Source organism: Triticum dicoccoides, chromosome 3B, assembly GCF_002162155.2.
Source record: "Triticum dicoccoides isolate Atlit2015 ecotype Zavitan chromosome 3B, WEW_v2.0, whole genome shotgun sequence".
In the NCBI taxonomy this organism is placed as follows: domain Eukaryota; kingdom Viridiplantae; phylum Streptophyta; class Magnoliopsida; order Poales; family Poaceae; genus Triticum; species Triticum dicoccoides.
In genome coordinates, this window is record NC_041385.1 from 391988070 (window position 1) to 392003171 (window position 15102).

Consider the following 15102-nt stretch of genomic DNA (forward strand, 5'->3'; position numbering starts at 1 on the left):
CCCCGAGCTCCACGAATATATCCGGATCCTCTTCGAATCCGGGGTCGAGGGCCTGGTTGTGGTCCTCTAGCTGTGGTGCGAGGCTATGGATCTCCCTCGTGACCTTCCGCCATTCCTATTATAAATGGCGGATTAATATTTATGAAAAAAGGATTCAGGGAGTTGATGGAGTAGAGTAGTGGGGCGAAAACTCACCCAGCTGGGAGGGTTGTACATAGAATATCCATCACTGGGCTTAATGTGGATGAACTCCTCCTCCTCCGCTTTGTATAATCCGGACAGTATTTTCGCTAAGGCAGTGTAAGTGTCCGGACCCTTCCGACCATAGTGGGTAGCATCGTCTTCTCCATTGAAGTGCCACATGGGGCGCCCTCGCTACTGGAGTGGTTGAACCCCTCACGTTATGGATATCACCATAACCTCGGCTATTGACAATCCGTATTTAGCAAGCGTCTTTATCTTGCTCATCAATTGATGGACTTCCGTGCTATCTTCCTCCCTAGGGCTCCGAGGACGCCAGATGAGGCGCTTCTTCAATGGAATATTTGAATGCTCGGGAAGACCCCTCCGGATTGGGTTAGGAAGGGAGACGTCTTCTAAAACCATTCGGAGGGCCATTCTTCGGATGCCTTCTTTGGTGTGCCGGACAGGTATCCGGTCCCGGCAATGTGCCATATCTTGGCTCCGCCCACTTGGAATATGGCTCCCTCTTGATTACGTGGGGAAGACAAAACAACTTCTTCCATAACTCAAAATGGGCCTCGCAATCCAAAAACAGCTCGCAAAGAGCAACATAACCCACAATATGCAAGATGGAGGCACGCGTGAAGTTGTGCAGTTGGAGGCCATAGTGCTCCAGAAGCCCTCGGAGGAACGGATGGATTGGAAATCTGACGCCTCTCAGCAAATAGGGAACAAAGCATACTCGTTCCCCCCGGATGGGTTGGGGAACTTCTCCGCATGTTCCCCACCATTGAAAGAAGCCAGTCCAGCTCGGACAGGGACTAGATCCGCGGGGGGAAGAAATCCCTGGGTCTGCAGCTTCGCCAGTTGGCCGTGGGATATGGAACACTTTTCCCAATCACCCTTCTTGGGGCCGTGAAGGTGGGAGGAAGAGCTGGGAGCGCTAGCCATGTTGGGGTGGTTTTTGCGAGCAAGCTCCGATGATTCCTTGTTTGGGGGAGATGTTGCAGATTAGATCTGAAGATCCCCGTCTCTTTAATAGACAAATTTCTCATATGGTCAGGGTGGTAAATGCAAAAATGCCCAGGCCTCTCATATTCGCTCGACACGCGGAAGCTGAAATCATGAAGGTGCAGAAGCCGAGGAGCGCGTCAATTAAACGAAGGGCCGGACACTGCTATTTAAGTCAGGTACTTTGAAGTATTCGGAGAAGGAACCTGCCTTGCAATGTCGAAGACAATCTGTGCGCCAGACTCGTCGTCATTGAAGCCCGATTTGGGGGCTACTAAGGGAGTCCTGGATTAGGGGGTCCTCTGACAGCCGGACTATGTACTACTACCGGACTGTTGGACTTTGAAGACACAAGATAGAAGACTTTGTCCCGGGTCCGGATGGGATTCTGCTTTGCGTGGAGGGCAAGCTTGGCGATTCGGATATGTAGATTCCTTTCTCTGTAACCGACTTTGTGTAACCCTATCCCCCTCCGGTGTCTACATAAACCGGAGGGTTTAGTCCGTAGGACAACAATCATATCCTCACAGGCTAGACTTCTAGGGTTTAGCCATTACGATCTCGTGGTAGATCAGCTCTTGTAACACTCATATTCATCAAGATCAATCAAGCAGGAAGTAGGGTATTACCTCCATAGAGAGGGCCCGAACCTGGGTAAACATAGTGTCCCCCGCCTCCTGTTACCATTAGCCTTAGACGCACAGTTCGGGACTCCTACCCGAGATCCGCCAGTTTTGACACCGACAGCCACACTCTCATTACTGAGGTAGATACCTCAGCGATGGGTGATAAAGAGAATATCTGGAGAGAATCACACTCTCTGGTTCGTCGCAAGAAGGAGTAGGACATCCCACCTACCTCCTCCAATCTAGCGCTCCTAAGGGTGCTTTTGGTTTACGGGATAGCCACCCAAGGGACAGGGATAGCCATATTTTTACTGGATAGCAGCCGTTTGGTTTGTGGAAAAATTGAAATGCGGTAGGATAAGGACAACCATATGCTTGGAATATACCTATGAAATCTGGCTCTGCTCGCACGCGAAAATGTCATGGACATGCTTATCAACCCACGCGCAGACAAAATGTTTTCTCTCGCTGAGGCGCTGAACTCGTCGAAATCAGTGCATGTGCATCGTGTATGCGTGTACGTGGTGTGAGTGAGCCGCACATGCGTTCAAGTACATGGTTCGAGTGAGCTGCGTGCATGGGCGGTGTATGGCGTGGTTTACGTTGTATGTAGGCGGCCGTTGCTGTATTCCGTGTACGAGGCCAGCCGATGTTGTACGCATGTACCTGATGTACGTGGGCGTCTGTGTACACAGGCGGGTGATGATGTACTGTACCGTCTATGTCTGTATATGGTATACGCAGCCGGGCCGATGTTGTACTTTGTGTACGCCGAGGTGTGCGTGGTGTACACGTTGTGAGTGGTGTGCATGTGTGAGCTGCGTGGTGCTTGTAGTTGCATATGCCCCAATCGATGGAAGAGATAAGATGAGAAAAGAGTATTATGATAATAAAGTATGAAAAAAAATGGTTATCCCAATAATGATTCATCCTTCAAACCAAATAAAATATGGGATAACATCACCCTGTAACCAAACAGAAAATATGACTATCCCTAGCCAGCTGGATAGGGACACTCATAACCACCCGAGCATCTCACTCTAACCAAACGCATCCTAAGATTACAGCCACTGGGCTGAGCACTGATACGTCCATTTTGCATCATGCTTTTATATTGATATTTATTGCATCATGGGCTGTTATTACACGTTATGTCACAATACTTATGCCTATTCTCTCTTATTTTACAAGGTTTACATGAAGAGGGGGAATGCCGGCAGCTGGAATTCTGGACTGGAAAAGGAGCAAATATTAGAGACATATTCTGCACAACTCCAAAAGTTCTGAAACTTCATGGAGGCACGTTTTGGAATTAATAAAAAATGCTGGCAAAAGAATCCACCAAAGCGGGCCCACACCCTGGCCATGAGGGTGGGGGCGCGCCCTACCCCCTTGGGCGCGCCCCCTGCCTCGTGGGCCCCCAGGCAGGCCTCCGGTGACCATCTTCTGCTATGTGAAGTCTTTTACGCTGAAAAAAATCATAAGCAAGATTTCAGGATGAAACACCGCCGCCATGAGGCGGAACCTTGGCGTAACCAATCTAGGGCTCCGGCAGAGCTGTTCTGCCAGGGAAACATCCCTCCGGGAGGGGGAAATCATCACCATCGTCATCACCAACGATCCTCTCATCGGAAGGGGGTCAATCTCCATCAACATCTTCACCAGCACCATCTCCTCTAAAACCCTAGTTCATCTCTTGTATCCAATCTTTGTCTCAAAACCTCAGATTGGTACCTGTGGGTTGCTAGTAGTGTTGATTACTCCTTGTAGTTGATGCTAGTTGGTTTATTTGGTGGAAGATCATATGTTCATATCCTTAATGCATATAAATACCCCTTTGATTATGAACATGAATATGATTTGTGAGTAGTTACGTTTGTTCTTGAGGACATGGGAGAAGTCTTGCTATAAGTAGTCATGTGAATTTAGTATTCGTTCGATATTTTGATGAGATGTATGTTGTCTTTCCTCTAGTGTTGTTATGTGAACGTCGACTACATGACACTTCACCATTGTTTAGGCCTAGAGGAAGGCATTGGGAAGTAATAAGTAGATGCTAGGTTGCTAGAGTGACAGAAGCTTAAACCCTAGTTTATGAGTTGCTTCGTAAGGGGCTGATTTGGATCCATATGTTTCATGCTATGGTTAGGTTTATGTTAATACTTCTTTTGTAGTTGCGGATGCTTGCAATAGGGGTTAATCATAAGTGGGATGCTTGTCCAAGAAAGGGCAGCACCCAAGCACCGGTCCACCCACATACCAAATTATCAAAGTAACGAACGCGAATCATATGAGCGTGATGAAAATTAGCTTGACGATAAATCCCATGTGTCCTCGGGAGCGTTTTCCTTCATATAAGAGTTTGTCCAGGCTTATCCTTTGCTACAAAAATGATTGGGCCATCTTGCTACACCTTATTTACTTTCGTTACTTGTTACCCGTTACAAATTACCTTATCAAAAAACTATCTGTTACCGATAATTTCAGTGCTTGCAGAGGATAACTTACTGAAAACCGCTTGTCATTTCCTTCTACTCCTCATTGGGTTCAACACTCTTACTTATCAAAAGGACTACGATAGATCCCCTATACTTGTGTGTCACCAAGACTCTTTTCTGGCGCCATTGCCGGGGAGTGAAGTGCCTTTGGTAGGTGGAATTTGGTAAGGAAAAATTTATATAGTGTGCTGAAATTAAATATGGTGCGATCTATGATGTCTCTTACCGATTTACCGCTATCATTTTGGGGTTATGCTTTAGAGATGTCTGCATTCACATTAAATAGGGCACAATCTAAATCCGTTGAGACGACACCATAAAAAACTGTGGTTTAGCAAGAAACCTAAGTTGTCGTTTCTTAAAGTTTTGGGGCTGCGATGCTTATGTGAAAAAGCTTCAACCTGATAAGCTCGAACCCAAATCGGAGAAATGTGTCTTCATAGGATACCCAAAGGAGACTATTGGGTACACCTTCTATCACAGATCTGAAGGCAAGATATTCGTTGCTAAGAATGGATCCTTTCTAGAGAAGGAGTTTCTCACGAAAGAAGTGAGTGGGAGTAAAGTAGAACTTGATGAGGTAATTGTACCTTCTCCCGAACTAGAAAGTAGTTCATCATAGAAATCAAATCTAGTGATTCCTACACAAATTAGTGAGGAAACATGAAACTTCTGATCAACTTACTACTGAACCTCGTAGGTCAACCAGAGTAAGATCCGCACCAGAGTGGTACGGTAATCCTATTCTGGAAGTCATGTTACTTGACCATGACGAACCTACGAACTATGAGGAAGCGATGATGAGCCCACATTCCGCGAAATGGCCTGAGGCCATAAAATCTGAGATGGGATCCATGTATGAGAACAAAGTGTGGACTTTGGTTGACTTGCCCGATGATTGGCAAGCCATAGAGAATAAATGGATCTTTAAGAAGAAGACTGACACTGACGGTAATGTTACTGTCTACAAAGCTCGACTTGTTGCGAATGGTTTTCAACAAGTTCAAGGAGTTCACTACGATGAGACCTTCTCACCCTAGTGATGCTTAAGTCCGTCCGAATCATGTTAGCAATTACCGCATTTTATGATTATGGAATTTGGCAAATGGATGTCAAAACTGCATTCCTTAATGGATATCTTAAAGAAGAGTTGTATATGATGCAACCAGAAGGTTTTGTCGATCCAAAAGGTGCTAACAAAGTGTGCAAGCTCCAGTGGTCCATTTATGGACTGGTGCAAGCATCTCGGAGTTGGAATATACACTTTGATAGTGTGATCAAAGCATATGGGTTTATACAGACTTTTGGAGAAGCGTGTATTTACAAGAAAGTGAGTGGGAGCTGAGTAGCATTTCTAATATTATATGTAGATGACATATTGTTAACCAGAAATGATACTGAATTTCTGAATAGCATAAAAGGATACTTGAATAAGAATTTTTCAATGAAAGACCTCGGTGAATCTTCAAGGTCAAAAAAAGACCTCGGTGAAGATGCTTATATATTAGGCATCAAGATCTATAGAGATAGATCAAGACGCTTAATTGGACTTTCACAAAGCACATACCTTGATAAAGTTTTGAAGAAGTTCAAAATGGATCAAGCAAAGAAAGGGTTCTTGCCTGTGTTACAAGGTCTGAAGTTGAGTCAGACTCAATGCCCGACCACTTAAGAAGATAGAGAGAAACTGAAGGTCATTCCCTATGCTTCAGCCATAGGTTCTATCATGTATGCAAAGTAATACATGAAGGTACCAAAGTAATCCAGGAGTGGATCACTAGACAGCGGTCAAGAACATCCTGAAATACCTAAAAAGAACTAAGGATATGTTTCTCGTTTATGGAGGTGACAAAGAGCTCGTCGTAAATGTTTACGTTGATGCAAGCTTTGACACTGATCTAGATGACTCTAAGTCACAAACCGGATACGTGTTTATATTAAATGGACAAGTTCTAAGTTGGTGCAGTTCCAAGCAGAGCATCGTGGCAGGATCTACGTGTGAAGCAGAGTACATAGCTGCTTCGGAAGCAGCAAATGAAGGAATCTGGATGAAGTTCATATCCGATCTAGGTGTCATACCTAGTGCATCAGGTCCAATGAAAATCTTTTGAGAGAATACTGGTGCAATTTCCTTGGCAAAGGAATCCAGATTCACAAGAGAACCAAGCACATCAAGACACGCTTCAATTCCATCCGCAATCAAGTCAAGGAGAGAGACATACAGATTTGCAAGATACATACAGATCTGAATGTTGTAGACCCGTTGACTAAGCCTCCCTCACGAGCAAAACATGATCAGCACCAATACTCCATGGGTGTTAGAATCATTACTATGTAATCTAGATTATTGACTCTAGTGCAAGTGGGAGACTGAAGGAAATATGCCCTAGAGGTAATAATAAAGTTGTTATTTATATTTCCTTATATCATGATAAATGTTTACTATTCATGCTAAAATTGTAGAAACTGGAAACTTAGTACATGTGTGAATACATAGACAAACAGAGTATCCCTAGTATGCCTCTACTAGACTAGTTCGTTAATCCAAGATGGTTAAGTTTCCTAGCCATAGACATGTGTTGCCATTTGATGAACGACATCGCATCACTAGAGAATGATGTGATGGACAAGACCCATCTGTTAGCTTAGCACTATGATAATTTAGTTTATTGCTATTGCTTTCTTCATGACTTATACATGTTCCTATGACTATGAGATTATGCAACTCCCAAATATCGGAGGAACACTTAGTGTGCTATCAAATGTCACAACGTAACTGGTTGATTGTAAAGATGCTCTAAAGGTGTCTCCGATGGTGTTTGTTGAGTTGGCATAGATCGAGATTAGGATTTGTCACTCCGATTGTCGGAGAGGTATCTCTAGGCCCTCTCGGTAATGCACAACACTATAAGCCTTGCAAGCAATGTGACTAATGAGTTAATTGCAGGATGATGCATCACAGAACGAGTAAAGAGACTTGTCAGTAACGAGATTGAAGTAGGTATGATGATACCGACGATCGAATCTCGGGCAAGTAACATACCGATGACAAAGGGAACAACATATGTTGTTGTGCGGTTTGACCGATAAAGATCTTTGTAGAATATGTAGGAGCCAATATGAGCATCTAGGTTCCGCTATTGGTTATTGACCGGAGATGTGTCTCGGTCATGTCTACATAGTTCTCGAACCCGTAGGGTCCCCACGCTTAACGTTCGATGATGATTTGTATTATGAGTTTATGTGATTTGATGACTGATGGTTGTTAAGAGTCCCGGATAAGATCATGGACGTGACGAGGAGTCTCGAAATGGTCGAGACATAAAGATTCATATATTGGAAGGTTATATTTGGACATCAGAATGGTTCGGGTCGTATCGGATAAGTTTTCGAGTACTGGTACTGGAACCCCCCCCCCCACGGGAAGCTATTGGGCCTCAGGGGCCTTAGTGGAGAAGAGAGAGGTATGGCCAGGAGGTGGCACGCGCCCCCTTGCCCCAATCCAAATTGGACAAGGGGAGGGGGCGGCGCCCCCCTCCTTCCTTCTCTCCTCCTCCTCCTCCCCCCCCTTCTCCTACTTGGACTAGGAAAGGGGGAAACCTACTCCTACTAGGAGTAGGAATCCCCCCCTTGGGCACGCCCCTTGTGGCCGGCCCTCCTCCTCCTCCCCTCCTTTATATACGGGGGAGGGGGCACCCCATAGACACACAAGTTGATCTTTAGCCGTGTGCGGTGCCACCCTCCATAGTTTTCCACCTCGGTCATATTGTCGTAGTGCTTAGGTGAAGCCCTGCGTCGGTAACTTCATCATCACCGTCAAAATAATGTCATGCTGACGAAACTCTCCCTCGGCCTCAACTGGATCAAGAATTTGAGGGACGTCACCGAGCTGAACGAGTGCAGATCGCGGAGGTGCCATGCATTCAGTACTTGGATCAGTTGGATCGCGAAGACGTTCGACTACATCAATCGTGTTACTAAACGCTTCCGCTTTCGGTCTACGAGGGTACGTGGACACACTCTCCCTGCTCGTTGCTATGCTTCTCCTAGATAGATCTTGTGTGATCGTAGGATTTTTTTTGAAATACTACGTTCCCCAACAAGTTCTTTGGTCACTGGAGCTCGACGATGATGACAAGGAGAGAAGGATTATAAGCGTAAAGCATGGTTCCCTTCTACTTTAGCCTTTTAGGGCGAGTGAAAATTTGGAATGGGCGTACCGCATGGCAGTAATTTCACAAGTTCCCCATGCAACAAGCGTTAAGCATGCGTTAATTGAGGAGTCTATTGATAATGCTGCTGCAAATCTAAAGCACGATATCTTTATTGATTAGACGTGCCAATGACAGTGGCCTCGAGCTGCGCCAGCATGCTATGATGGCGTCTGAAAAGAGTGCATGACTCTAGAGTGCGCAGTGGCGGTTCGAATTGGTCAAGGCTGTCAGAGTATGACTGAATCATCCTACTTGTCCAGTCGCGGGAAAGCTTCAACGTTAAGGTTGCTCTGTGCAGGAAAGAACCCTCGGATCTAAGGCTCTCATCGGATATAATCAGAATCTTTTGACGGAAGGCAAGCAAGGAGATGTTAAGCGGTTCCTCGCAAACTTGTGGTATCAGAAACTCCTTGGTAACTGATAAATACTTATTCAACCAGCTTGCAAGGCCGATGACTAAGGAGAATCCTTGACTTAAAGACCGGTTCACAAGCTACTGATGGTGTCCTAGAATAGCAGGTGCTAACCATGTCGGCTCCCAGACATATGGATCGGGTCGAGGACCACCAAAGATTCTCAACTAGTGGGCCACATTCATCAGGCCTAGGAGTACCAAGATGGAATCTTTCAAAGACTTGGCACATACTCCAAGACTTAGAGGCGCTCTTCGACACGTTTATATTTGGATGTAACTGACCTATGTGTAACCCTAGGCACCCCCGATATCTATATAAGTCGAGGGGTTAGGTCCATAGACGCCAACTCCCATACACACACGATCTCGCAGTAGAAAGACTTGTAACTTGTAGTCCGTCCAAATCAATACAATCAAAGCATGACATAGGGTATTATCTCTTCAAGAGAGCCCAAACTTGGGTTAAACCTGTGTCCCTGTTACCATCGCGCCAAGGCTACCAGCTCGGGACCCCTACCCAAGATCTCCTGGATTTGACTCCATTAGCTGGAGAAACACCAAAGAGGCAATAGGATTGGACAATGAGCCCAACCATGGTGATTGTCGTTTCGGCCCCTGCCTAGACGCAGGAGCCTGTGGCCACCTCCTGGTCTGAGGACCGCCCTCCTCGACCAAGGCCTGATCCAGAACTATAAGTCGCCCTGGTTGTTTGAAAGGTTCGACCCTTTTTCAGGTATGTATACGAATTTTTGCCATTAGCATTGCGCCTCGGTCCTTTGAGGCCGATGTGGCCGACCTGTATTTGGACTCCACCGTTGCACCAATACGGGGGTCCTTATCGCCATGCCCATGGTGCAAGCTCCTTCACCCACAACAACTCAGATTCACATGGGACAACACAATCCTTTCACCGCTCGCATCCGATGTGGGAGGAGACACTGAGGGAGTCCTAGATTAGGGGGTCCTCGGACAGCCGGACTATGTACTGTTACCGGACTGTTGGACTGTGAAGACACACGATAGAAGACTTTGTCCCGTGTCCGAATGGGATTCTCCTTTGCGTGGAGGGCAAGCTTGGCGATTCGAACATGTACATTACTTTCTCTGTAACCGACTTTGTGTAACCCTAGCCCCCTCCGGTGTCTATATAAACCGGAGGGTTTAGTCCGTAGGACAACAATCATATCCTCATAGGCTAGACTTCTAGGGTTTAGCCATTACGATCTCGTGGTAGATCAACTCTTGTAATACTCATATTCATCAAGATCAATCAAGCAGGAAGTAGGGTATTACCTCCATAGAGAGGGCCCGAACCTAGGTAAACATCGTGTCCCCTGCCTCATGTTACCGTTAGCCTTAGACGCACAGTTCGGGACCCCCTACCCGAGATCCGCCGGTTTTGACACCGACATTGGTGCTTTCATTGAGAGTTCCTCTGTGTCGTCGAAGATAGGCTTGATGGCTCGCCTTGTTATCAAGGACAACATCACCTCTAAGGGAGCTTTGGCCTCAGGCTAGACCCTCCGATTGGGCGGCTTCACCATGGTCGCCCGTTCAGCCGTCGGGCTGACTATGACTTCCAGTGTCATCAAAATCCGCCTTCGCGTTAGCTCAGAATACCCTGAACAGATGGATCCGACGGAGTCATCATCTTTAAATGAACTCCTGGATTGCATCACCGCCTTGGGAGTCACTACGGAATACAATCGGATTGGGCTTAAACCCGATCAGAGAGAAATTGAATCTCCACCAATCATCCATCAGATAGCGGTATTAGAGGAGCAGTGTGACGAATCTTCCCCTATGTTGAGGACGAACTATGTTCGGATCTCTGAGCACACAGAGCCGGATACTCACCCACGGGAAGACTTGCCCCGTACTCCGAACTTAGAATCGGACTATGGGCCTGAAAAGTGTGTTTTCGGCGTTCCCGCTGGAAAACTTCTGAGATTCATCGTTTCCAATAGAGGAATTGAGGCAAACACAGCTAAAATCCGAGCTTTGTCATAGTTGGCTACCCCAACAGATCTTAAATAGGTCCAAAAATTATCTGGATGTGTGGCAGCTTTAAGCCGCTTTATCTCCAGACTAGGAGAAAAGGCATTGTCGCTGTATTGCCTTCTCCGACGCACCGAACACTTCGAGTGGACGGACGCGGCAACAGCCGGATTGGAAGAAATAAAGGCTCTTCTGGCAAGCAACCCAATCCTGGCCGCGCAAAATGTCGGCGAACCCATGTTATTATATATATCGGCCACACACCAAGTCGTGAGTACGGTGCTCGTCGATGAACGAGAGGTGGACGGACACAAATTCCCGCTCCAGAAGTGTAACAGCCTGGATTTTGGCCCTTTTCTTTTTCTTCTGATTTATTTGGTTTTTGCTCTGTTTTTCTTTTTGGAGTGGTTCAGTGGCCTTGCCACCTGGGAAATCATCCTCTTTTCCTCTCCTAAGTGGATCATCATTCTCAAAACCTTGCCAAGATCATGGCACTTCACTCCTTGACCAAACCCTAAAATCTTTTTCTAGGGAAAATTCCTTTTCCATTAAGGAATAACCCTATCTGCCCTAGGTTGTGAAGCAACCTATATTTCTGTCCATCCAAAAATCCCCAAATAATTCTCATAATTCCTTTGGGTCATATATAGCTCAAATATGCCCAAACATTGCCTTGGCCAGTTCAAAAATAATTCCCCAATATTCCTTTTTCTATTCTGCCCTGAATGACACTTTGTGAAGGAAGTGTCATTTATATTTTTCCTAGTGGCTCCTAACCTTTTTGGGCATGATTGTATGTCCAAATAATTTCCCCATGAACAAGTTCAAATTTATTTTCCTAGCCAATCTTCCTCAGTGAATTTTCAAAGTTTCTGTCAAACAGAAGGCTTTGTGAAGGAAGTACTAGCTAGGAGTATCCAAATAAGTTGAGCTTTTGCACACTCATTAATGTGCTCATTTTAACCCCCTCCACCCATTTGCAGCCCTATCCAATCATCTATGTGAGCACTGGAGCAAATCTTTGATTCTGGCATTATTTTCAGGTTGTGAAGCAAGTGCATTTTATATTGCTTCAAAAATCTTGATAAATTACCAGATCATTCTTCTACCCATAAAATTTCTCTCTAGCCAATTTTGGCATCATTTCATTGAGCCATTTGACCACCAATATTATTCCAAGTTTCTGGTCAGCAGAGATGTTTGTGAAGCAAGTGCTATTTTGGCTTGTCCATTTAGCATGATCTTTTTACAGCATCTTAATATGACCTAATGATCAAGCCTTGCCCAATTTGAGCTCAAATGAACACTCCATGTGAGTGCACCTTCCTGATCTTCATTTCTGTACCAAGTATGCAATTGTGAAGCAACTGCAGTAAATCTTGATCCTTTTACCCTCAAAACCTCCAGGATCATAGTCCCTCCATAGTTCCCTGTTGATCACCAGTGCATGGCTAAGTTTACTGCAGTAAACTTCAGCACTTGATAACCATTTAACCAGAGTGCTTTTAACCAATTTACCACCTTAGATCAAACTACCCTTCGAAGGACTTACCACTAGACACCATTTTGGGTGCTGTAGAGCACTTAATGTTCCATGTCGTGTGGTGACCGCGCAGCTGGCATGCCTGTGCGCGCGCTCTGTGCGCTGTGGCGTGTCTAGAGCACTGTTTGTGCTGGACCCCCTCCTCCTCTCGTCGTCATCGCGCTTGTGAGCATGTCTAGTGGCTTCCTCTCCTCGTCGCCGTTCCCCTGGACCCCTCTTCTCCTCCGTCCTCTTCCTCACCGACGCTCGCCGACGAGCGCCCACGGGAGCACAGTGCTCCGACATGTTTTAATGGCGCCCGAACCCTTCCTTTGCCCCTCCTTTGGCCTCCTCCTCCTCGTGAGCTCTCTCCTTCTCCTCCCTCGTCGTTTGCCCCGAGTTCATGCACGCAAGCACGTGTCCGGGGGGCCAGACACGCGTCGCCGGCGGTGACAGTGCGGCAGCTCCTCGCCCCTCCTATAAAGAGCCATCCCGAGGCCGTTCGACCTCACCACCAGCCTCACACCACCTCCAGCAACCTCCCCGGCCTCTCCCTTGAGCTCCAGAGCCCCTCCCCACCTCTCTCTGCCGCCATGGCCGCCGCACGGCCTCGGCTAAATTCGCTCGATGCCGAGCCCCTCTCCACTTATTTATGCCACCAGAAGCTCACCGGTAGTCCGACGATCCTCCCCATCTCCTCCATTCATCGCCGGAGCCCCTACTGCCGTCGTCTTCAACCTCACAGTCACCGCTTCCTCTGTTCTCGGCAACCGCGCAAGCCCCGTCGCTCCACTCCTCCCCGACGCCCGTTCTACCTCAGAATGGACGCGGCGCACCTCTCTCATCCCGCCGGTGCCTTTCCCTCCTCCGGAGCCGGCCGGAGCCGCAATCCTTGTCGCCGGCACCCGCCTCTAATCGCCTCTGTTCCCCATCGCCATGGTCGTTCCCCGCCGCTCCTGTTAGGCCTCCCCGATACGGCGCCCCTTCCCGCAACCGCCGGTGGCCGGGCCCTCGCCAGAGGTGGTCCGTGCTGCCGGAGCTCGTCGCCGGAGCCGCGCGGCCTCGCCCCTGCCTCTGTCTGTCAGGAGGAGGAAGCAGGGACGAGGAGGAGAGAGTCAATGCCCGCGGGCCCCGTGCATCAATGAGCCCAGCCCCGGCCCCACCTCTGCCCATATTGACCGGTCACCGCCAGGTGGATAAGTGACGGGCCCCACCCATGGGACCCGCATGCGTCAGCCCTACCACTATTCCAACGGATAAGGTGAAAGCGTATTCCTCTGTTTACGTTTTCACTTTTTCTGTCCAAGCCCCTGGTTGAAAATATTTTCACTGCAGATAGGTCCCTGGCAGAAAATCATCCATATCTTTTTAACCGTAGCTCCAAATCAGGTGAAACCAATGCTCACTTCTTCGTTTCGTCGAGCCCGTTCTGTTGGTTCCATTTTCACTATTGTCTGACACTGCGAAAATGACCATTTTGCCCCTGCCCTTAATCAGCCCCCTCCGAGAGAGAATGATTTCCGGCAACTCTTTCCGCGAGCTTCTCGCACTTTCTTCTAGTGATTTCTTCCACCCCAGGAAAGCCACACCCTCCATTTGCATGATTGCAATGCAGTGACATGGTTTATTTCATTTTGAACATGTTTAAAATATTGCTTTAGCCACATGACTCTGTGCATGGCATTTTCTCGGAGTACTGTTTTGATCTTGTTGTTGTCATGCTATTGTTTGGATTACTAGGAGTTATGTTTGTAGTTGATGAGTATCATGTTGCCCTTGGAGTATTAGTGGCTGGTATTATGATTATTTCCATGATGATATCTGTGTTTATGTTTGGAATATTACTTTCGATATCATGCTACCTTTGGATTAGTAGTGGTTAGTATGATTGTTTTCATGATGCTAGTTGGTGTTTTGTTGCTTGGAGTATTATTTTTGGAGATGATGGTTACATGTGGATCATAGTTGGATAACCTATTCTTGCATATTGGAGTAGTAGTATTACTGTGGTCAGATTCATCATGATAGTAGTGTTATACTATCCTCGGAGTATTTTGGTATGATGATATTATGCTTGGATTATTTGTTGGATATTGCTATGACTTGGATTATAGTTTGATGGTTGACATCGGAGTATCAGTTATCATGGTTATAGTTTTATGGATAAATTCTGTCAGTAAGTTGGTCAGGTGCCGCCGAATCGAACTTTTCCAGTGCAACCACATTTGCCGGTATGGGACGGCCCTAATGCGGTCTATTGTCGTGCCTCTCGTCGGTGCCTCTAACGAGGGAAGGTTATGGGCGCGCGCTACCCTGATCAGGTAGGCGGATATAAGCCTTGTGTGCCCGGGTTTGATTTGATTTTTGCGCGAGGATCCCAGAGTGGATCGGGCCACGACAGTGGTCATTGTGTCTGGAGGTAGACACGGGGCCACCCATGACTAGCCCAGTGGGGAGTGAGTCGGAGTGGCCGGGAGAGTGTCATGGTAGTAGATCAGTTTTGTCGGAACATCGTTGGTCCACCCGAATGGGAGTGTGAGGCCATGGGTTCTGTGGTGTGGGTACAGTGCGCTATCTCTGTAGAGTGTATAATAAAACCATCGATAGTCACGTCCTCGATCATGGGCATGGGTTC